This window comes from Vanessa tameamea, chromosome 23 (assembly GCF_037043105.1).
Source record: "Vanessa tameamea isolate UH-Manoa-2023 chromosome 23, ilVanTame1 primary haplotype, whole genome shotgun sequence".
Classification (NCBI taxonomy): Eukaryota; Metazoa; Arthropoda; class Insecta; order Lepidoptera; family Nymphalidae; genus Vanessa; species Vanessa tameamea.
Genome location: NC_087331.1, coordinates 8850497 through 8876771, shown reverse-complemented (window position 1 = coordinate 8876771; position 26275 = coordinate 8850497).

Here is a 26275-nt window from a genome sequence, read left to right as displayed (position 1 = left end):
AGATGTTATGTCCCTAGTGTAGTTACACTGGTACATTCTCCTCTGGCATATGTTTCTCGGGAAAACGTCGAAGAAAACCAGAACAAACTTGTGTCTGAAATTGAGTCGTTAAACAGTCTCGAACTGGGGCCTAAATGTAGTCCATTTCAACCCAAAAAAGACGCAAGTTTGCGCGTTAACTGCTGAAAAAACACCATTTGTCGTATCTCCACGATTTGAGAACATTCCGAAAGCCGCCACAGCCGTATCGGAATACTTGGCGTCGATATTTCATGCCTTCTTCAGTTCCCCGGTCAATTCGGACATCTCGTCAAAATTCTAAGTTTCACCCACACCACCTACATGTTCGAAAATCCAGAACAGCGCGATTTTTAAGACATTTTCTGCCTCGCACAACCACTCTGTGGTGCCAGCTTTCACCGGCGGTTTTTCCGAACCGATACGACTTGGGAACCTTCAAGAAAAGAGCGTACTCCTTCTTGAAAGGCCGGCAACGCATCTACAAGCCCCCGGTGTTGCAGATATCCATAGGCGGTGGTTGTCACTGTCCATCAGGTGAGCCTCCTGTTCGTTTGCCATCTATCACATGAAAAAAAACCTTCGTCCTTCAAACCGGAACACATCAATACTAAGCATTGCTGGCTTGCACAATGTAGCACCGAGTAGAAAAATAAATAAGAAAACAAATTAATGTGAGCCTATAAATTATTTTATATAAAATATTTATAAATTATCATTTAAGGTTGTATAGCTTTTAGCTATTGAGTTATATTCAATCACAGAATTATATAAATGTGATGAATACTTTTTGGTTTGACATTTTTATAATAAAAGTAGAGGAAGAATATTTTTGAATTTGACATGGGAATTGTGAATCTGGGTTGAAAAGCGGAAGATAATGGATGATTGTAACAAAAACTGGAAAAATAAATATTGTAAACTATATTAAATATTGTTAATTATTTGACGTTCCTATTTACTTGAAGCTGGGTCTTCATTAAGTACTTTATCAGGCATAGGAGTGAACTTTCATCAACTTAAGGCTGTATGTAGTGGATATTTATGTATAGTTGCGTTTAATAAATTGTTTTGTATTCCATGATAAATTGATTCTTCGTGAGCCCATTATCAGTTAGCTGAGATAGGTTGCGACTCGAACATTTTTTATGAGAGTAATCTCTTACGCAGTGCTTATGGTAATTTCATTATAAAAACTAAGATCTCTCGCATCAAACCGAGGATTTATCAGAATGATAAATGGGCGATGAGCGAACAAAAACAGAGTTACAATTTCTTAACGAAATCTTTGGAATTTATGTGTTTTTAATTCATTAACTTTGTATCTCATATACGAGTATAGTGTTGGTATATGTTTTAGATGAATATACTTAACATATACAACTTTGTATTTTAAATGTCGAAGAAGAATACTATGAGCTGCTTGCGAGTTCTTCTCGGTCGAATGAACATTCCGAACCGAATCTACACTTAATATAGTTTGTAAAATAACGATTTAAAAGTGCTTTTTAATATCCTACTTGAATAAAGTATATTATAATTTTGATTTTGTTTGACCGATTACCATATTTGGTATATGTATATTTTATTGCACGGCTTCATGCGAAGTATTTGAGTAATTTACGATCGGAATTTTGTTTTCGCCTCATTTCGGCAACTATTTTCACCTCTGGTTTGCATACCGTCGCAAATATAATTTGATCAAAGTTGATCGATTCTGTACTTTTTAATTTTTTTTTGTACAGTTGGGAGATGAGCTGGCTGACCTGATGTAAAATGATTGCCACCGCCCAACGACATCTACAACACTAGGCGCTTGCCTGTGCGTTGCCGGAAATTAATGTGATATAACTTAAAAAAAATGTATGATACCTTTCGCACACAAACATTCTTTAACATTTTGGGATCCTGAATTCTGGGAAACATGAATTCATCTGCCATTCCATCTCAGTTCCGGGTAATTTATTTTTACAAAGGTACTTTTTTCTTTGATACTCAATAAGTGTATTGCTTCGACATTGAGTAAATAAATAAAATATAATATAATATGATAATAAAAATAAAATGGTTATACAACTCTGTCGTATTTACTCAACTCGTGACAGTGCTGGTACTTACCTCCCAGATATAAATTGCATTTCAACGGGGAAATGCTCCTGCATTCTTGCCAACATTTAACGCGGTTATAATATCTAGTATTGTGAAGTAACTAACGTTCATTTTTAATTTAATATATTATGTAAATAAGTTTATAAACAAAAATGATGGATGTTAAACGAAAAGACGGTAGAGTTCAAATAATGAAGATTCAAAAATGCTTTATTGTAAAATATATCGTATTTGGATATTAGGTTGTATAAATATTGTATGAAAGATTATATTATTTGTGAAGATTGATTTAAAAATAGGTTCCCAATAAATTGATTTTTAATAAATTTGATCGGTATTGATAAAATAATTTCGATGCATGATTTTAAATTGCGAATCTTATTCGAAAGCTATCTGTTGTCCTCGAGTTGTAACAACAGCGTTTAATAAAAAAAAATATATACATGGAACTATAAAATTTACATATTGATTATAAATGTAAAAATACCACCCCTTTAGAAATTGAAAAGAATAGGCGAAAGAAATTGAGCATTTTTAACTGCATATCAGACAGAACTACCCAGAAGGTCACAGTTTCATTTCTAAGTTGTATTATCGGCTATATCATGAATTTATTAATTACTAGCTGTGCCCGCGACTTCGTGCGCGTAGTTTGAATTTAAGTTATTTGGATATTTTACCGTGATTTTATTGTTATTCTATATATAATTCTAAAGTAAGCCTAAGTTACTCCTTATTACATCCGTTATCTGCCAGTGAAAGTCCCGTCGAAATCGGTTCAGCCGTTCCAGAGATTAGCCGGAACAAACAGACAGACAGACAAAAATTGTAAAAAATGTTATTTTGGTATACATATGCATTTAGTAAAAATGGGTTATTTTAATATTACAAACAGACACACAAATTTTATTATATGTATAGATTAAATAACTTTCGTTCAAAAAAATCCTTTACACTTGATGAGATCCTATTCTATAGCCGTATACAAAAATCCCTTAAAAGAAAACTATTAATAATTTTGAAATGAAATCGCTCTTAAACTTATTCTATTTGTAATCATTAATTCGTCAATATATTTACGCGCGAAATGTTAATCTTATTTCCAAATAATGTATTGCCGGAAAGCAAAATTAATCACTGATAACAGAGATTAATTGCTCGAATTTAGGATTTTTTACGTCAGACTGACAGAAGAGTTATTAAAATAAATGACCTGTATGTATAATCCATTTCAATGGCAGGAGTAGCAAAGTCATCAACAATTTTGACATTCAATTGACACGACGTCATTGGCCGAGGTGCAAATAAACTTTTGTACTCATTATGAGGAAAGTATAGTGTTTTATAAGTTTTATAAGTGATTGGTTTAGAAGTAAAGTGAATATAAGTTAACTGCAATTGTTTATAAAGTTAATTTGTTAGTTTTTATGTGAGGGATCTCCAGAACTAATGATCCAATTCTATTTTTTTTTCACAGTTTGAAAGCCTTTTTATTCCTAAGTTCTATAATATATAAATTATATTAATGGTGTATCATTTTCTTTATTAATAAAATAGCTGACATTTTTAACTTTGCCGTTTCATAAATTCAAATCATTTGTAAAAATACATTGGTAAAGAAGGCATATTGTTCGATACAAGATTATATACATAAATGATAAAAAAGCGTGGAGTTAATGCTTGTTGACTTCCAGGCAGGAGACATAACATACATATATAATTGTATTTAACATGACTGAATTTTTAGATGTTGAAAAAGAGTAACTACTGAGTTTCTTGCCGGTTCTTCTCGGTAGAATCTACATTCCGAACCGATAGTAGCTTTACTTTAAATAGTTTGTTAAATGACGATTCAAAAGTGCTTGTAAAAGCCTGCTTGAATAAAGTATATTTTGATTTGATTTGCTCCCATGCATATTAATCAAGAACATTATGTAGTAGTTATTGGCAAAGAACATAGAATATATAAATTAAGGTTTGTTCATTTCTGTTCCTTCTTCCATTGAAATATACTATTTAATTTAATTTGTTGTAATAAGTAGTTCTAATTAGATCTTCTATATTCAATTTCATATTGTTGTTTTGTAACCCAGGCATTATATACAAAAAACAGTCCGATGAATGCAAATGAACCGAGAAGGCTGATTTTTGGATATGTTGTAGAGCTCCAAGATCAAAAGAGCAAAATCATTGCTACGTTCCCGCTCGATATCTCAAGAACCATCAACCGTAGGTTAAAAATGTATAGGACCTAAATTGTAGAACGTAAATGAAGCAACTAAAAAGTATCTTATCATAATTCTTGTATCATAACGCACAGCCGAGTTATCGTAAAAAAACAAAATACAACCCTTTTTTCAAAATGGCGACGAACGCACATAGGAAATCGAGGTCGACAATTTCAAGTTAAACTTTTCTATGGCACCCAATTTCCAAATGTATGTAATAACTGGACTATTAAGTATATTTTTATTATAATTTACAATACAGATTTTTTAAATTGAATTCGTATCGTTCCTTTTTTGAATTAGCCGCAGATAATATATTTTGAAAATGGTTTTAAAACAGCGTGCTTAACAGAATATTGTGTGATATTGACGTTAGGTTGCAGTTATTGCTTTTTCACACCGCCATCTTGTGACCGCCTCTATCTATAGACGGGGTCGATTTCGGTAATTTCAAATAGATATTTATTATATATGAATTGTACAAATGTATTAATATGCGGTTTTCGTAGTAGAGGTCTTTAGGGAGGGGGGGGGGTGGTTTATTCAACTGCACGTTTGACTTTTTGATTATGAATTATATAATATTAGTATGTACATATATTTATCGCTCAGTTTATTAGAGCCACTTGGAGCAATGTAGACTAAATTCTTCTGAATTTAAAATTTAGGAAAATCAAAACATTTACTGTTTAAATTAATTAATGTAAATTTTTACTTTATAAACCAAATGTTCCTTCCTTCGCCTTATAAAGTAATATATTCTTTCAAATATTAATAAAGAAAAAAACATTTCATCCGACCCATATGTATTACTAAAATATCATTTAAAACCACAATTTATATTCATTTTATGATTATATTTTGTAATAAATTCATAGATAAACAATAAAATACTCGAATAAATTAAATAATACGCCACGCCTATAGATAGGGCACCTCATATCTATGCAAGAATGTCGGCAAGTGGGACAAAGCATTTTTCTCCGCAGCCGATAAATTAAATTTTCCGGGTGGATGTTAAAATAGCATTTGTTTTACGCTCGACTATGGTATTAGCTATAATATTATTTCCTAACTCTAACATTTAATATTGTTAGATAATACTGAAGAGTTATTCTGTAAGAATAAAACCGAAACTCACCGCAGAATACGACCATGAATAACGAGAGTGACATACGATATTGACTGCAATGAGTGTCAATGTCAAATATAATTAATTAAAGAATCAAAACAGTGAATCACCGGAAGTCAGTTTTCAAAACAGCATCGTTGGAACGAGTTAACACAATGGGATACGTCAATCTTAGTTCTTAACTGATGATTGTGGGTTCAAATCCAAGCAAAAAACAATGAATTTTAAATGTTTAATTTATGTTTCATCTCGTTTTCAGCTATAATTAACACATCGTGATCTTGGAGGAGGTTTGAAGCTTTATCCACCAAGTTACTCCAATGAGGGTTGGTGGATCCACGCGTCAGACTTTAATTTTCCACATTATTAACATAAATTAACCTTGCTAGGGTTTGAACTCGGAACCATCGGTTAAGATTGTCGTCAAACCACTGGGCTATAAAGGCTCAATTATTTCATTGCCAAAATCAATTACACAGTATTTCAAACGAACCTCATGTTTGGTACAAATCAGATAATCGAAATTAGACCGCGGGGCAGCAATCAGAGATAAGGCGTAATCTAATATAACCTACTTCATTATACGGCACATATTAACAGAGCCTTCGCTATCTCGAAGGGGGGGGGGGGTGTTATTCCTATGAACGATATTAGACAGAGAATATGGCACTATCGGTCTTGTATCGACGTCAATTGTCAAAGTAACGACGTACAGCTTGGTACGGTTTTAATGGGTAGATACTACCTAACAGCCACATTATTATGATAATACTGTGTTCGTGTTTGAAGGGTGTGTTGATGGTAAGTGGTCACCACCACACAATTTAACCATCCATTTCATATTCAATGAGTTACCAATCTGTAAATCTAAGATATTATATCCCTGTTCGTGTCCTGTTATTCAATATACTGGCTTCCGGAAACCAGAACGCAATAAAAATAAAAATTTCGGTGTGTTAAAATATCTGAGATAGATATTCAAAGAAATCTTGCACAAAGCCTTACGGACAAATAATCGGTTTTAGTTAGTGAGTGTTACTAATGTTATCTTAGTGAAAAGGTAGTATCTTAGAACAGATTGTGGGTGACAGCGTATGTCGAAAGGGAGTATGTGCCAGTGTTTTTGTGGCTTGCTTAATTTGTAATTAATAAATGTTTCATTCATTGGCTAAAGTAATAGTTAAACTCATTTTCAGTTAATATTATTTTTAACTATCCAGTTAGAAGTAATAAATAACTTTTGAGATATCTTTATGAAAGTACATAGTTATACATTTTATATGAAATGTGGACTTTAATACAGTTAACATTATCTACGCAGAAAAAATAGTACCTCAAAAATAATCCTTAACATTAATAATCCTTTATTATTTAAAGCTTAGAAAATATATACTATTAATTATAATAAACGTTCTATATATTCTAATATCGTTACTCAGAATAGTCCCATTAATATCTAAGAGGCAGCAGGAATTCAGTTTCGTACGTGAGAGAAATTTAATAATGCCAGCTGATGTTGGCATCTATACAATTTCCCATAGCTGTCACATTGGGTTTATGATAAACATTGTCAGTTGCGGTGCAGAGGTTATATTCAAATTCGACGGCTAACTCAAGTTAATATTGAGTTTTTGCAGCAGCAGATATTATATTCTCAGATTGGAATTTGAAAATTTTGAATTGTAAGGAGTATTCTTTTACTCAGCCTGATGTGATGTGAAAACGGCTGGACGAATTCGGATAAGCTTTGGGATAGCACTGACGGACTTAGTACATAGGTTACCTAACATCCTGTTTCCCTCACGTGGGACGAGTTGGGGCGCAAATTTGTTATTAATAGTTTTTAAGTCACGGCGTAATCGTCATATTTATGTCAAGGGGCGTTTTTTTTTAACTTACATTTCTATTTCGTTTTCATATCTGAATCTTGTGTTAGGAGTGGGGTTAACAGTCCTAGGGGTCAGGATCGTGCGTGCCATTATCACATTGTTAGACGGCACGTTTACCAATGTGCTATTTGAGCTTTAATCAATAATATTAATTGAATATTTTTATACGGGTCTGCCACTCATTGCCAATTTCATGTCCTCACAGGGAATGCTGACGGTATCCGTTTCTATAATAAAATTCCGCAGATATTTTTAACTTTGCCGTTTCATAAATTCAAATTATTTGTAAAAAATACGTTGGTAAAGAATGCACATTGTTCAAGATTATATCGATGATATAAAAGCGTGGAGCTAATACTTGTCGACTTCCAGGCAGGATGTATTATATGCATATATTAATTGTATTGTGTAGGACGTCCTGTGGCACGGTGGAGCGATCATGTACGGAAGGTGGCTGGTAGGAAGTGGATGAGATGGGTCCAAGATCAGGCTCAGTGGCGCCTTGGGGGAGGCCTATGTCCAGCAGTGGACTAATACAGGCTGATTATGATGCTGATGATGGTGACAATTGTATTTAACTAACATGACTTGGTATTATTTAAATGTTAAAAAAGAGGAATTACTTATTCTGTCAGTCAAATATGGAACTAGAGACAAGTTCATTAATTAATAATTAAATATGAATACTTTGTTCCTTCGAAAAAACGGAATGCACCGATAACGAATATAAAAATTTTAACTCCAACATTGTTTGAGTGCGAATGTACTTTCATCACGGGCAAAGGCATGGGCCCGGGGATGTTGTAAATTAAATTAAAAAAAAAAATGTACTTTCATAAATTTTGGACTATATTTTTTGTTTCGTTTTACGATTAATTTTTATTTTATCTTATCGTATTTTATTGTGTATAGTGTACTGCTTAAAATCAAAAATCTCGTTAACTATTATTGTGTGAATCCCTAGGGATGAGTTGATGTTTGAAATACATATTTATTGTAATGAAGTTCTTTTACGCGACTTACAGTAGAGTGAATTGGCAGAAAAAAGCTTTAAGACCAGTCGTTCTTTCCTTCTCTCTCCCTTGCTCTCTATCTCTTTCTATTGTATGGTTTTACCATTTTTTTATGATATCGGTAGGCGGACGAGCAAATGAGCCACCTGATGGTAAGTGGTCACCACCGCCCATAGACAATGGCGTTGTAAGAAATATTAACTATTCCTTACATCACCAATGCGCCACCAACCTTGGGAACCTGGCTCACTCACCTTTCAAACCGGAACACAGCAATACTGAGTACTGCTGTTGGCGGTAGAATATCTTATGAGTGGGTGGTACCTACCCAGACGGGCTTGCACAAAGCCCTACCACCAAGTAAGTTACGTTCAGTTACGGTTTTATATAAAATTATTTAACATACACGGGATTTTTAATAACAATTTAATTTCGTATCATTTACATAATCTCAAACGTTTTTAATTTTTTCCATTATAAATGTTATTTAATACATAATACACAGGGCAAAAATTTCACTTTAACCCCCCGTGAGTGTTCCACGAGACCTCGCATTTTTTTACTTTTCCAGATACAGATTCCATATTTGAATGTCTTCGATTAAGATTTATATTGTTACTTTTTATTTATTTTTTTTTAATTCAGCAAGATAAAAAAGGCATGAGCCTGAAATCCCAACAAATAGAACTTTAATAGGTTTTCATAAAAGGCCCATAGGGGTCTTAACAATAGACGTTTCTATAAGATATTTGAAAATGTTGATACCTGTATTTATAAGTCTGGTTTTTTTAATTATTTTAAATAATTTATTATATCACAAAGTTTAAGTGCTTTCCTTGATCTCTAAACCATTATACCGATTGTATTTTTATATAAAAATACGGAATTCACTGGAAAAAGCTATTGTTGTGTATTAATATTTATTCAAAAGAAATAATAAATATAGCAAAATCACGGCGTCTTATTTTCAAAATTTTAATCACGCCGAAGGGCGCCGAGAATTTGCGTATAAGTTGAAGATAAATAAATGAAAGCCAAAAACAATAAACAAAGGGCTTAATACAAGGGCAATTGAATTCCTAAATTAATTGAAGCAAGTCCTTATTTGGGCATCGTTTTCCTTTCGAGGATTCTCAAAATAAATTGATCTCAATCGTATTTCGGGATTAAATGAGAAGTAGCAGATCTCAAAGGGTTCAGTTGAAAATTTCTAAAGGGTCTCCTGTGAACATCGTATGTAAAGCTGGAGGCACAATGAACTATATTATAGTGTACGGTCGGAGTATGTTTGATTTTATTTTATTTATCTTGACAATTAAAAATGAATGTTTGTGCATTTGTTCTGTATGGTCCGTAGGCTACTAGTTGTGAGAAAATAATTACTCTTTTCACATAACTGTTATTGTATTCAGCATATTTCCGCTTTTCTTGGATAAAATAGAAGATATTTTCTTTGTATGTTCGTCCTTCAAAACAAACGTTTTATAAAGACTCTAAATCTATAGGCGCGGAGCGAGGACACAATTCAATTGAATTTCGTGTAAAATATATTTTTAACGTAATAGATTAAAAAAAAAATTATCTTTACATAAATAAATCACCAATTCATATATATTGAAATAAATTACTTACTCAGTTGAGCTTACAAGACCAAAATAAAACACAACGAACAATTTTAACAAATTACAAATCGCGCCAATAAAAAACCTTACCGTTCGCGCGCAACAAGAAAAATTATAAATAATTAATATGCGATAAAATTTAAATTTAGGCCATTATTACATTTGTAACATAAGAATTTTTTTATAAAAATTAGCCACTAACTATATATAGATAGCCGGTAGTATTATCGGCCGCAACCTGCGCCTTGCGTCCCGTGCCCCTCAAATGTTTATTTTCAAGTTGATACTGTCATTGCGTGGCTACAAGGGAGACAGCTGAAAATCAGCAGAGGGATAAAAATCCCTCATAGCCTGAGCTGTCTCCTTTTGACTGCACATAAGTGTCATATTAATTATATTTAATTATTTTTTCTTTATTATTATGTTGTTTTTATATCCATTTTTGTATATATATTTTTTTCTTTATATGTGTGTATGTCAATAAATGGTTTTTCTTTCTTCTTCTTCTTCCTTCTTATTAGGTATTTTGTAATTGCGCAAAAGAAATGAAATATATATAAAACTCAGTGTACCAGCCGCCTTGAGTTGTCACCTGAGCTCACATGACCGGACACAAGTAAATTTCTTTGAAATCCAGTGCAGGCAAGTTGGGCTATTTAACTCGGTTATCGTAATCATTTTACACCTTTGACGATTTAATTTGGACATAAATCCGTTGATGTCAGTCTTTGGTTTGATTTTAAATGAGTTTAAGCAAGATCTGAGAGAGTTTATAGACGTGGTGGTGTGGGTCTTATATCACACTCTGAAATACCACGCTAGTGTGCTGCGGCCAATTCTAAATTTAAAATTGTATTTCAATTTATCATTTACTATATTCAGGGTGAATTTTATGTGTTAACAGTGTAAAAAGAGATGTACTAGTATTATACCAATGAGTTGAGATGTTCATTGCGTTCAGTGAACTTATCAGGGAAACGTTTTACATGAAGCGTGTAGTTGCGGTTCGATTAATTAGGGATGTGTTCGTATCATATCGATGATCATGCTGAAACGCTTATACCAAAGGGCCGGTGTTAATATTGTCTGATTTTGTGGACGTATTATTGCTATAATATATTAGACAGTCGAAGTGTCTTAGTGGTTATAACACGCGATAACTGTAGGTTTAAATCTGGACAAGCATCATTTAATGATCATGTGTTTATTTTGTGTCAATAAATCATCTCGCTATCAAAGGTGAAGGAAAAGATCGTGAGGAAACCCGCATGTGTCTAATTTCACATGTGGTGGATGGTGGTGACGTAAGCTAACCAAACTTTCTCCTCAAAATGTAATAAAGCGTTGGCCAAGCAGTGGGCCATTGACAGGCTATTACTAATTTTTTTTTACTAATCTGATTTAAGTAAACATAAAATTAAGGTATGATTATTATTATCATAATTTTATTAAACTTAAACAAAAAATAAAAAATAACTAAATATTTTTAGATTCAAGAATGTATTTATACATTATAAAATTAAATTTAAGCTTTCATCGGTTCGGAATGTAAATACTCCCTGGAAGTATTCCTCCCTACCATTGTTGGTACCGACTTAATCTCCACGAATTAAATTACATCAACGAACGTATTAACTAAGTACTTTGTATTTGGTATGGATATACTCTGAGTCCCGTGGGACATAGGCTACTTCTTTAATTCGCCCCTCGAGGGGGTAAAATGGGGTTTGACGGTTTATATGCTATAGGTATTTCGTTAGTTTCGCACACGTAAAGCCGCAGGTTCAGTTAGTCATCTATTCCGAGTAATAAAACCTTATTTATGAATGTTTTTTTTTCAATATTTTAATTTATATACATAAGATCAACGAGGCTTAAGGGAATACTGTTATACAGTTTTCACGAAAAAAATTTTTTTTAATATTTATTTATTGTGGTTTAGTCGGACAGACAGACAGAATTATATTTGCTATATATTTGTTATACAAATTTTTTTTTTTATATTTCGATGAATATGAACATCTGACATCCCTTTAAGACAGTTAGTGCATAGCTGTCCGTTGGGGCGTGTGATCCTTTTTGTCCCCGGTTTATTACAGATGCTGCACTCTCCTGGTATATGTATATATAGAACTGTACATACAATTTCTGCAATTAATGTTTTTAAAACGGAATTTTATAATACTCACGAATTATTAATTGAATCTATTAATTTGATGGTTTATAATTATTTTTGTTAGAAAAGAGGTGCCATGGGACATCCTGTTGAAAGAAATAAATATAGTATGTCTTTTTAGATTAATATTATTTATTTTATTATAAATCGCCGTATGAGGGCGCTGCTTTTAAGCCAGTTTTTTACCGTTCAACCGATCGTCACAGTCATTGGTACTATATACACACAACAACAACAGGTTGCGTTCAAAATTGTAAAACAATTGCGGAGTTAAATTTAGCTCAATAAGAAATATTAACTGTCAACAATACAAATTTTAAGTCTTTGGTGCTATAAATTATGAATACTTACTTACTCAAAAGCTTGTACAAATACCTACTATCGGTAAATATGAAAATATCTAAATATGTTCATGAATTACCTAAGAAATTGAAATGTAACGCATTTAAATACAAGTTCTGATGTTTATGGAGACCCTTTGCAATGTTTATTGAACCATATAAAGAGAGCGTTTGAAGCATTCGGAAACGATTCTCGGTATAATAGTTATATTAACCACGCGCCTGCACTAGCTTTTTAATTCGACTTTGCACGAGAAAATTAAAGTTTAGCTTTAAAATTCGTATTTTTTATGTTATAGGTAGGACGTCCAAATGGGTCGCCTGAGAGTAAGTGGTCTGTACCGCTGATAGACTCAGCCCTGGAAGAAATATTAACCATTCCTTACATCAACACACCACTCACAGTTATGTTAAGGTATTTTTTTTTAATCAAGGTTTATTTTTTAATCCTTGCAGTATTAAAAAATAAAGACTTTCTGCTCAAATTTTACATTCAAATGTCACATACGTCACCACACTTAAAGAATATGTTCTTCAAACAATATTTTTTAATTGTTTATACATTTTTAATTTTAAATATTTTTAGGCTGAATATGAAAAAAAAATACATTTACAACGTTAGATTAAATTCCGTTTAAACTAACCGCTACATAAAATCGCGGATCTAACGCCCAATGTATTTGATTAAATAATTCTATAACCAAAATTCCTAGCCGCCTTGTGATTAAAATAGTTTGTACAGAAATTTAATCATAGCAATATTGTACAAGTATAGTCAAAGAGCTGACAGTTTTGTTACATTTATACTGATCAAAGAACGAAGGGACACAGCTTTGCGAATTTAGTGGTAACAACTAAACTCGAAAAGGGTTTAAACTATGTACGCACTCATTGTGACTATTCAAAATTGAAAAAAATATTCTAGAAATTTCTATACATACATTTTTTACGCCTACAAGAGAGATGGTAAACGTTAATATAAGTTAGTGTTCCAAATTTGAAATTTGATCATTTGAAAATAACCGTAGATTTTTTTCACCGGTTCTTAGATCTAAGTTATTTTTTGGCTTTTATTTTTTTAGTGTGTTTTTACTTTCATTTTTAATAGGTTCGGTTTCGGGGGTTTGGCAAATTTGTTGCTCGTAAAAATTTGAGCTGTGATAATTATTAACCATTCCATAGATGCCCAATGCACCACTCCACACGAATTCTTAGAAATAAGAGGCTATGTCCCTTGTACAATAACATAGGCTAACCCTTCAAACCTGAACACAATAATACTTGGTTTTTTATTTAAAAACACTTCATAAATTATAAAACCTTTTATCTAAAACCTCTAGTAAGTTTTCACTTATTATATATACCCGCGTATTAGGGGATGGCAGTAGCCTATACGCTTCCTTGGATTCAAATTCTTTGCATACCAAATTTCAAACAAATCGGTACAGTGGTTTAGTCGGACAGACAGAATTATATTTGCTATATATAATATTCGTATATAAACTTGCTCGTATAAAATATGATAAAAAATCGGCTCAGCCGTGAAAACGTAAGATACAGATAAACAGACAGAGTTACTTCACATTTATAATATTAGTATATATGTATATAATTGAATTATATACTATTGAAAAGTGATTTTAAGATCCTACTATATTGTTATTCTGTTACAATTTTATCATAAAATAGGATTTTAAAATATCGTTACGCGAAATCGGACATTATCCCGGAAAATAAATTCAATAAACCAATTCCGTACAACAGGATAAAAAAATTCAGTAATTTACACAAAATAAAATTAAAGACTTTAACGGTACCCTAAATGAAGGAGACATGGAAAGGAGAAAATACAAAGATTCTACGTGACCAAAATTCAATACGGCCTATCTCAGGGTCGAAACGTGTTATGTTTTATAATTACAACATACAAAAAACTATTCCAAGACGGGTTTTATGTTTTGTATTATGTTCAAATTTATAGACGAAGTCGTAAAGTGTGGAAGAGCCCTTACATTATACTGTACATATATTTTTATCAGAAAGCGGTAGGTATTGAAACTATAATTGATTTTTTATGTATTATTTATTTATATAGTACATAACTAAGGATGACTATGGAAAAGTTATGTTAAAAAGATAGACCTTGTTTACATAAAATATTTCCTGAATTCCTTTGAAATTAGACATATGCAGGTTTCCTTACGATGTTTTCTTTCACCATCGTTCGCGAGATGAATTGTAAACTCAAATTAAGAACATATAAATTCAATGGTACTTGTCTGGATTCGAACCTGCATAATATATTCCTATTATAATAAATCAAGAGGAAATTTAGTCAAACATATTCCGCAGACTTCTGAAGTACGCAAACCTCCTCGCTGTCCTCTTTCCGCATCTCGTCGTGTTCCACCTCATTTAGGCTATTGTAGAGCCCTAGATCCAGGACATCTAGCTGAATAAACTTTTTCTTGTTCTTACTTAACTTGCATCGGTGCCGCGTGGTGAGAGATCTTCTAAATTGGTCCTGATCCGATTCCTGCAGTGGAAGATGTACGGTGAACTTTTTACATTAGAATTATTTGATTTGTTAACATAAGAATTGATAATATTAAGTGCTTAAATATATATACAAAATATGAATTAAAAATAGTTACTTTATAAATTTTGACCGCGTGGAATGGTGGCAAGAATGCTAGCAGCATTTCCCCGTTGAATCGCAATTCCGATCCTCTGGGCTAAAAACGAACCAGGTGTTATACTTTTGATGAAGCTTTTTGCACCAATTACTCCAAGGGCCAAGTATTAGTAGATATTATATTGAAGATTAATAAGGGAATCATAGATATGTTAATTATTTTCAAAGATATTAATTTCAAAGTCCATGAAAATCGATACCAAATAGAAATTAATACGATTCCATTTTAGTGTGATACGAACAGTAATTCAGGCTAAGCGTTACAAATTTAATTTTACACGAAGTTGTCGTTAGTTAATTTGGTGATGTGGTTGTACAAAATTTAAGTTGACAGTAATATATTCAAATTATTTTGATTCGATACTTCGACGAGACTTTTCGACGAATTTGTTATGAATAGATTTGTTATCGTGATTCTAGCCGTTATCCCGATAGGATATCCCGTGTAACATTGAAAACACTACAGTTATACAAAGTATCTGTAGAATATACGATGAGAGGGTGGTACTTTTTATTTTTCTCGCTGAAAAAACTCTCTTATACTTTTCCCCCACGCGAATTGGGAAGATATGTGAGCCGGTGCCGAGAACTCCTGGTGTGCTCCAGCTCACCGGAATACCTACTAAAAAAACCGCGGTAATACTCCGTCTCTTCAGGAGATTTCTACTACCGTGACTCCTCGATGTTGTTGGTCCACCTTTACGGGTCTCTAAAGTACACCCTATACCCAGCAACGCTTACAGCGTTGGGAGAAGACAGGCATTGCGCCGAAGCCTTTTTCTCCGGTCATCTTCAGCGGAGCCACTCTCTTTACGCACCTGGTCGGCAGCCTCCCTCTTCGACATGACACTTTCGCAGAAAAATACCATTGCCATCCACCACCTTAGCATGCTTAGCATGGTGGTTATCACGCTCGGCACCGAGAGATCTACGCCAACTATCGCAAAGAGAAATCTCCCCATGCCGCACACTACATAAGGGTCGACGCGCCGTATCCAAAGGCGCATAACACTCGTTGCTGGTGGGCCATCTCTCGCTTCACTATCCGGTGCAGACGGTGCACCTGCTGTCTACGTCCTCTATCCAATGAGCTAGGGGAGATACGTATCTCCCCGTATTACGTAATACGGCTCGCGGGCGAAAACCAGGGTCCGATCCAATCCTCCACTACGCCGTGGTCCGCAGTAGTATGCCGTGAGCCCCAGTGCAGTGATTGACATTCGTCTGAAGGTAGCTATTCTACGCTCATGTCGATATTACAGCTTCCACCTCGGCTTGGTGCCTGCAATCGTTGTTGATGGTCTGGGTGCCTAAGACCACCTTACGTGCGATTCAGGAAAGTGAAATTTTCAATGAACGCCATCTATCGTTAACGGGTTTTATAAGCTACCTTGAGCGTTATCTATCTCTAAAGACGTCCCTTGGTTGTTTTGTTTGGTCTAATAAAAAGTGGAGCTTAAACTAACTAATTCAAGTTTCTCTGCACGTATGTGTGTTCGTGTATCTATGTTCGTTGACCGTGTCTAATGTGAATCTATTGAAAAAGGGAATTGCCAAACAATGTTAAAACTTCATTTCCTTTTTCGGCAATATTCCGAGAATTCGTTTTATTTCTGTTGACTTATTTGTTGCGTGTGGATGATAAACTAATAAAGCCTTGTTACCAATGTTATTTGTCAGGAGTTTTATTGGCCCCGTGGCAACCTTATAGCCATATATAGATCCAAAAGATATATAGAGATATTTACATTACATTACATTAGCAGCCTCTAAATTTCCCACTGCTGGGCTAAGGCCTCCTCTTCCTTTGAGGAGAAGGTTTGGAGCATATTCCACCACGCTGCTCCAATGTGGATTAGTGGAATACACATGTGGCAGAATTTCGTTGAAATTAGACACATGCAGGTTTCCTCACGACGTTTTCCTTCACCGCCGAAAACGAGATGAATTATAAACACAAATTAAGCACATGAAAATTCAGTGGTGCCTGCCTGGGTTTGAACCCGAAATCATCGGTTAAGATGCACGTCTTCTAACCACTGAGCCATCTCGGCTCTCCAAATAGAGACATTAACATTTTTTTAATAAAGTAAAGTAATGTTCACGAGGTCCTCGTTTAATTTCCAAGGTTGATTATTATCTGTGAACTCCATAATTATATAACAACTCGTTTAACTCTTATTTACCGTAACTTATTCGACTTATACAACTCGTATAACCAATTATTTTACTTGAATGTTCCTTAACGTATAGTTGTCGTCCGCGACTTTGCCCGCGTTTTAGGGATTGATTGTCTTCTGTTAGGCATAAAATGCCAATGTCCTTCGTTGAGGTTAAAGCTTGCATCAAAAATTTCATCAAATTATATTCAGTGGTATTCGTGAAAGAGCAACAGACAGACAGACAGTTACATTCACATCTATAATATTCATATAGATACAGTGAGTTACCGAAGGAAGATTAACATATACATATAGTTGAATACATCGTTTCTGTATAAATTCACGCTCGTCACTTCAATAGCCTAAATACAAAGCGATTGAAACTGCGAAGTGCAGTCGCTTATTTATTAATACTAGCGAGCCGCCCCGGCTTCGCACGGGTGCAATGCTGATACTAAATATTATATACTACAGAATATCTTGCAACGTTCACAGCTTTTTGTCATTAGACAACACAAACCGCTATGTCCTTGCGTTTTAAATCTGTAATATCTTCGAAAATATTTATTTAAATTACATGCTGTAAAGGGTCATATTGGTCTATATTAAATGCAAAATGTATTTAAGGTACTTAATTAGATAAGGATTAATGCTGTATTGTTTAAAACCGTTTAGAAAAAAAGTCATTATTTCTCGTAAAAAGTAAATGATAAAAAATGGTTAATCTCTCGTGTAGTTTTAAAGATCTAAGCCTACACAGGGACAGACAGATTCTGGTAAAGATTTATGTGTATTGGTTCGGTTGTTTTTCCAGTTAGGCATTACAAATCAAACTTCTCCACATTTTTTTGTGTGTTTTTTATATAATTTAGATATTAAAATTCGATTTAATATAGGTTAGTTTGGTTTATATTTTTGAAGACCAATATAATTAAAAAAAAAAGTTGTTTACACCTTTTAAGTTATATAACTTTGAATGTTATCCATTTATATGTTTGTTAATGTCAAGTTGATGGTGTGATTTTTTCAATAAATAAATATATATATATATATATATATTATATTTATCATCCGTAACATAAGTGGAAAATATATAAATGTACTAAAAGCATATTTAGATAAAAGAAGGCCCAAAGAAAACCCTCAGTAATCAAAGTTACCGTAACTTTGGAATAATGAAACAAAGTTAGCGAACAACGTGTAACTTGTTCGTTTCGACGAGTTTTTATCCCTTTATTGGACTCAAATATATTACCTATCTCGATTTATTAGACTAGAGTAGGATTTTCTTGTGTATTAGTTGTAACAAAACTATTGCTATCTGGTGGTACCATCCATTCATCAGATTTTCGACCGCGAACAGCAATACTTATTATTGTTGGGTTCTGGTTTGAGGGGTGAGTGAGCCTATATATAAACATAGCAACTTATATCCTAAGGCTGATGGTGTACTGGTGTTGTAAGCTATGGTTATAATTTCTTACAGCGCCAATGGCAGTGGCAACTACTAACCATCACGTGGCACATTTGATGGCCAGATTTACCGTTAATCATTTTATCGGTGGAATAGAATAAGTATATATCTATCACAGATTTAAATTGTATATAATCCTGTTAAATTCAAAAGTTCTTGATAATGCTGATAATAATAAATACGGCAGTATACATTTTAAATCTAAACATTACACTACAATTCGCCGGTAATTAAATACTCACTTGGATAAACAGATGCTATTCATTTAATGGATCACTAAAAAATAATATCACTGATCTTAACTACGACAAATCGCCAAATTTGATTTGACATAGACAATCGTTTGTGGATAAAATCAAATCAAAATAATTTTTATTCAAATAGACTTTTAACCGAGCTCACAATTTGTACAAAAAAAATACAATTTTTTTAAATTACAACCTTTGAATTTTTACCCGAGATCCAGCGATTATTTTCTTTACGTATATAAGATTATATAAGAATTGGCTTCCTAATCGAGAAATGTTACAACCGACTTAAGGTGACACGCCATTTTGATACGTATGTCCTACAAATGTTATAAATGTTATAGTCAAAGACGCATATTATATGCTGAAATCTCACGCTCGTGTTCCGCGGTGAATTTTGAGTTTCTCCTTACAGATTATCTTGACAAAAATCTATCACGAAGACAGACACATACATGATTTAGAATTTATTCCGACAAAGGTAGGTTTAGGGACGAATGATCAAAATTATTTTCAATTATAAACTAGATCACCTTGGAGGATTTTTTAAGCCTGCTTAGATGAGTTCCCATCAGTAACTATGAGCAAAAATGACTGCATACTGACATGTGTCTAGTTTTACGTGAGCTTACCCCTACTCAAAAATTTTCATTTCAATATACTCAAGGTCACAGTAAAATATTTATTCAATAAAGAGGCATTACAATTAGTCATTATTAAAAAACTTACCAGAATATATGTAAAGGGTAATTGAAATAAATTATTCAATTTTAATATGAAATTGATTTCAAGAGCACATCTTAAGAAACGGGTCAATGCTCTCTCATAACTGGAAATGAATGAATTGTCGTACAAATAACTTTGCTGAATTACAGCTCTGGCTATACAAAGATAACGCGAGCCGGCTTCAGAAGACAAATCGTACAAGAGTTATGCATATTCCGATGCGGTATTAATTTGTTATGGTGATGTCATTTCCGCTTCCTCAGAAAAATAACATCAAGGTCATACGTCTCTTATTGTGTATGAAATCGTCGTCTGATCAATAATAATATTCGTTATTATTCATGTCCAGAAGAAATAACCCAAAACATCTGTAATCCCATTCAAGTCCATTTTTAGGGTTTCGTAGCCAAATGGCAAAAAATGGAACCCTTATAGATTCGTCATGTCTATCTGTCTGTCGAACCCATACATGTAGGGTATCTATGGATAGGTCTTCTGAAATGATAATATGGTTTCCAGTATCATTTTTTTCTAAACTGAATAGTTTGTGCTAGAGACACTACCAAAGTGGTAAAATGTGTCCCCCCCTGTAACTTCTAAAGTAAGAGAATGATAAAACTAAAAAAATATAAGATACACATTACCATGCAAGCTTCCACCCAAAATTGGTTTGAACGAGATCTAGTAAGTAGTTTTATTTTAATACGTCATAAATCGAAAACCGCAATTTACCTTCATTCAATCAACTCAAATATAAAAAAAAACATTTAATTTCATAAACATAAACCTTGTTACTTGCTGCTACGGAACCCTTCATGGGCGAGTCCGACTCGCACTTGGCCGTTTCTTTTCTCTAATCGGATCGTTCATACTTGAACAATTTCCTAAGATTAACCGGAACACATCCGGTTAATTTCCATGCAAGATATACATATATTTTATTGTATTTTATTGATATAATATGTAATTAAAATGATGAAAAAGTGTTACTACTGAGTTTCTTGTCGGTTCTTAGAATCTACTCTCGGAACCGGTGGTAACTTTACATTTCATTTAACACTGTAGCATGACAATTCAAATGTACATACTTTTATGAGTTTTATTGAAGAATATTTAACAGGTCCTGGTATATCTGGGTTTTCTAAGTCATGGGCAAAATATATGTATAAATAGATGGGTGATTTTTTAAATTTATAATATGCAGGTGGACTTGCGTATACGTCAGCTGATGGTAAGTAGTCATCGACGCCCATAAACATTGGCGATTTAAGAAATACATCGCCAATGCGAGACCAATCTTGGGATCGAGCGATGAATCGTGGAACATAAGTAGACTTTCACAAAACTCTACCGTAAGTAAAATAAAGATACCACATCCATTATTATATACATTTATATAGAAACATCTTATCTGTCTCGGCCAAAAAGTCTGGTCATACAACATTACAAACGGTACCATTGATGAAATTGTGTTATTAATCTAATCCCATTCTTTCTTAAAGTATCATAAGTGAACCTCGAATCTTTAATTAGAATTCATTAGCGATCCGCCCGGCTTTGCATGGACGAATGCTGATACTGATACTTTGACGACCGTCGTGGTCGAGTAGTGTATACACCGGTTTTCATGGGTACGCCACTCCGAGGTCCCGGGTTCGACACCAGGCCGAGTCGATGTAGAAAAAGTTCATTAGTTTTCTATGTTGTCTTGGGTCTGGGTGTTTGTGGTACCGTCGTTACTTCTAATTTTCCATAATACAAGTGCTTTAGCTACTTACATTGGGATCAGTGTATGTATGTATGTATGTGATGTTGTCCAATATTTATTTATTTATAGATACTAAATTTGCACATACCGCCGTGGACATTTTTGTAGACCTTTTTAAGGTGTATAATACTGTTGTACATCTATCTCGTAGGGTTCAGCCAGCGTTTGCGATGTAAGAGCAATAAAAATTGTTATTTACGACATCAGATTGAAAGCCTCTAAAATTATCGGTCTATTTCCACTATATTGTGCATAAAAACCTTTTTCTATCTGTTAAAAAAACAGTTTTCAAGATTTAAGCATATAAGGGACAAACAGACAGCGGGAAGCGACTTTATATTATACTACGTAGTTTTTAGTCTTATAATTTCTGTTTCTGTTTCAAAATTAATTGATTTTTTTTTTGTTATTGTTGATTTAGTTACTGGTAGATACTGGTTATCTGCGCGGGACACAGTGTGTTCAAACTCGGAGCACTGAATTTTTATATGATTATTTTTTCTCGTTTTTAATTAATCGTGCTTTTCGATTTGCAGTTTATGTACAAAATTAAGTTAGTAAATATTTCATATAAAGAAAACTACAATAATAATGTCAACCAGATCAATTTCGGCAATCTCAAGAGAGGTTAACAATTTGGTTAGATACGTACTATACGTTAGATAAGTATTCTACGTGATACGTCACATTCTAGTGCATAACGCGTACTGTGATGGGACGGGACATCCGACACTATCGGCTTCATGTTCTTTTCGAGGTACGAGAGTGTTAACATTGCCGATTCGGTTAAGAGTGTGAACCCAGGATAAACCTACCGCACGACTGACGATACTGTTTTATAAATATAGTTATTTGATACCTCTCAAATATTTATATTAGTATAATTAATTTTAAATGTATTTATTGTTTTAATAACATCAATTTACAGTCTGTAATGAACAAATGTTGCACTATTTAAAATAAAAATATGGCATGTATGGAATTAGTTAACGGCACGGATTCCAGCGAATTGACACTTTTATGACGGTCTAGATAATTATTAAAAAAAAATTACAGTATGTATGGTAATATCAATTATTTTGTTAAACGGTCAACTAATGACTGGTAACATGGTTAAACTACTAACTAAAAAAAAAATCGTTTTTTTTTAAATATTAACAATTCCTAAAAATGGCACCAACCTAATAATTAAGAAGTTGTGTCTCTTGTGGCTAAAATTACTTGATTTCTCATCCTCTAAACTGGAACACGATATTGTGAAGTGCTGTTTAGCGGTAGAATAAAGGATGAGTGGGTGGTATCTACCCAGTGTAGCTTCCCGAGGAATATAAAATAAACCCATGTACGGTACGAAATCACAAAAGGAAAGTAATTTTCTTAAAGAACAATATAACAACTGAAAAGTATAGAAATTATAGAGAAAGTATTTAAGTTACGGATTAACAGAACAATGACACTGGTCTTCTCGAATGTATCTCAAGTCTTTTATTAAATTTTGCTGCCGGTCACGGAATAGTAACTTAGAATTGCCATAAACGAGGTTTTGAATATGGACTAAGTGTTTAGAAGGCATATACCATGACGCTCTTAATAAATGTATCTACAAAAAAGAGTGCAAAGGCTCATAGCTCGTAGAATCGAAGGTCGTTGGGGCAGAAAAGTCCTCGAATGCCGACCACTAAACGGAAAACACAGTGTGGAATTGCCCCCTACAATGTGGACTGAAGATCAGGTGAGGGTCGCGGAAAGCCACTGGATGCGAGTAGCGTACCATTAACAGACTGTAAATTTTCCACTGCTGACTATAATCATTGGTAAAGATGCACGCGTAGTGCTATACCGGCGGCTATGCAGATCTTTGGGGGAAGCTGTTGTCAAGCAACGTCTTCCGGTTGAAATAATGTTGATGATGATGACTCTTATACCGTCTTACTTCCTCTATGCCACCGCTGTCTACTCACTTGTGTAGGTTCAGCTTGTATACTTCGTAGCTACGTAAATAAGCTCTATGTTCTTATTTCTTTTACTAAATTTATATATATTTTATTTTATGTAATAGATTGGTAGAGGGCGAATAGACCAGGTGTTGAGTGGCCACCACCGTCCATGGTCCATGGTAAAAGTATTTGTTGTTATTGTACGATAAATCCATCTACTGGATGTACTGCTTGATTTTTTTTAACTATATTGTATTTTATTGTGTAAATTATAAGGCAAGTAAATGTTATACTGCTCGACGAGTCTTGTTTCCTCTTGAACAGAAGGCTTGGAGATTTTTACACCATGATATTATAATGGTCCATACACATGTGATAGATATTTATTCGGCACATGCAGGTTTCCTTGAACTGCGAATTCATGATGAAATTATAAACACAAATTAAAGTTTGAATCCGACCTGGGTTTAATCCCTAGGTCTGGTCATTAAAATCTTAATGAATTATTATTATAATCATATTTTTTTAATCGTAAAATTAGTAGTACGAAAGTTGAACGTGTTAATATTATGACTAGATAAAAACCCGGCTTCGCTTGGGTAAAATAAATAAAACTATACAAATACCGTACCGAAATTATTATTTCGAACAAAATTTTCTGAACGCACCCGTAAACGTCAAACATGGCCGCCCGTTTAACTGTCATGATATTGAATTTCATGGATTTAATATCGAAAAATCTCAACAAATTTGCCGAATAAATGTTATCGATTAAAAAATAATTATTTTTTAACTATCTATAAGTGTGGATAGAATCGTGTTCATTGTAGACCTGCATGAAATTATTAATATAGATAATTACAGGACGATATTATTTTTATAATTTTCGTAGTAACATAATTTTGTATACAAACTAAAATTCACGAAAATTCAGTGATCCGGGTGTGAACTCGCAAGATTTAAGACAGGAAGGTTAAGATTAATTTTCTAAACCTGTTTGGTACGTGAGACATTTCTAAAAACCAACTATATTCTAAGGTCAAATAGATCAGGATCGTCATTCGTATAAACGATTGGTAGTGCATTGAAAAATTTACTTCGTCGGATGCGGAGTGGTCTATTGTACCCGATTGTAGACTTGGAAACTGATAGAGCTGACGTATGAAATTCTAGATGAGGCTAGCATGTACTATAACGAAATTTTTTTTATACGTAGATAGGGGTAGTCTGGTAATTGGTATGCCTGATGGTAAATGGTCACCACAACCCATAGGACATTGTTAGTAATATAGACCATATTTTACATCGTCCATCCTCTAGAACTAAGTCAAGTATGTTATGTCCGTTGTCTAGTTAGATTGGCTAAATCAAATTTTAAGCCAGAACACAATACAAAGTATTGCTGTTTGGCGGTAGAATATTTAATGAGTGGGTGGTGGATACCTACCCATTAAACTTGCACAAAACCCTACCCCCAAGTAATTATTATGTCATATTTATTATGTATGTAAACTATTTTATCGTCTAAGTATTTACTTGTCTCATCCAGTTATATCTATGTTCTTGAACTTTATACAAGACTAAGTCCTATTCAATGATGCTGACAAAGCGCTACTTATAAAGCATTGTAGAGAGTCTAACTTCAGGACGCAGCATGGAATATAGCCAGTAAGGAGCCGTCGAAACTTAGCTGAAGGAAATTTCTTGACGTGGATATTACATACAGATAGTCAGGTATAGGTACTGACTGCTCCTTGATATCCCTTAATAAGGATCGTAAACTGTTTCAAAGTTAAACGAGCAAGTTATCATAAAAGCTCCCCACAGCTGGGCTGGGGAAATTTCGAGCAGTTTTAAAAAAACAAATAGAGAGGTGCTTGCTCGGATTTTAACCCAAAATTTCCAGTTAAGATTCACCTATTTTTTTCATGCAATTGTGACCTTCAGATCGGTACTCAGGCCCCAGGGAAGATTGGGCTTAAGTGGGATTCCTACCTACTAAAACCACCTACCACTACGATCCGAGTCTTCACCATGGATCGATATAATAAAGCGATCGTCTTCACATTGAATTAGTACATAAAAATTGCAACACTGCGTGAGACATGTGAATTTTTTTAACATTTATTTTGATTCCAGATTTAGATATAGGTACCCTATGTCCTTCTACATCGTGTATGCAATTTTTAATTATAATCGATTGAATAGTTAAGGCGTAAAAGCGTAACAAACAAACTTACTTTGCCATTTAAAATATTAGCTCGAATAAATTATCCAGGTTTCAACAGAAATAAATACAATTAGGCTTAAAATTGATCATCCAAACCCATCGATAGGACGTAATTCGATTTTTAATTTTTGTTTTGTTTTTTTTTTTTGTAAGCGATAGAAACCGCTTCAATCGATAAATAATTTATAACGATTAAGAATTCTAGATCTAACAAAGAAAATATATGACTTATACAAACATATGACTTCTGCTTGTAAAATACTTTGAATAATATATATCAACAATTTCCTCTACAAATAACACACATGTTTAATCTGTACCACCTAGACGTTAAATATTAATACTGCTCAACTTGTAATGATACCGCAAAACGTACTTATTCTGGATACTATATTGTTATATAAGAATGTGAAATTATTAAATCACCATCGTCATATCAATTATTCGAAGCGGGTGTAACTGCATGTTGTAGCTACTTATATAATTATATTATACACTAAAACTTGT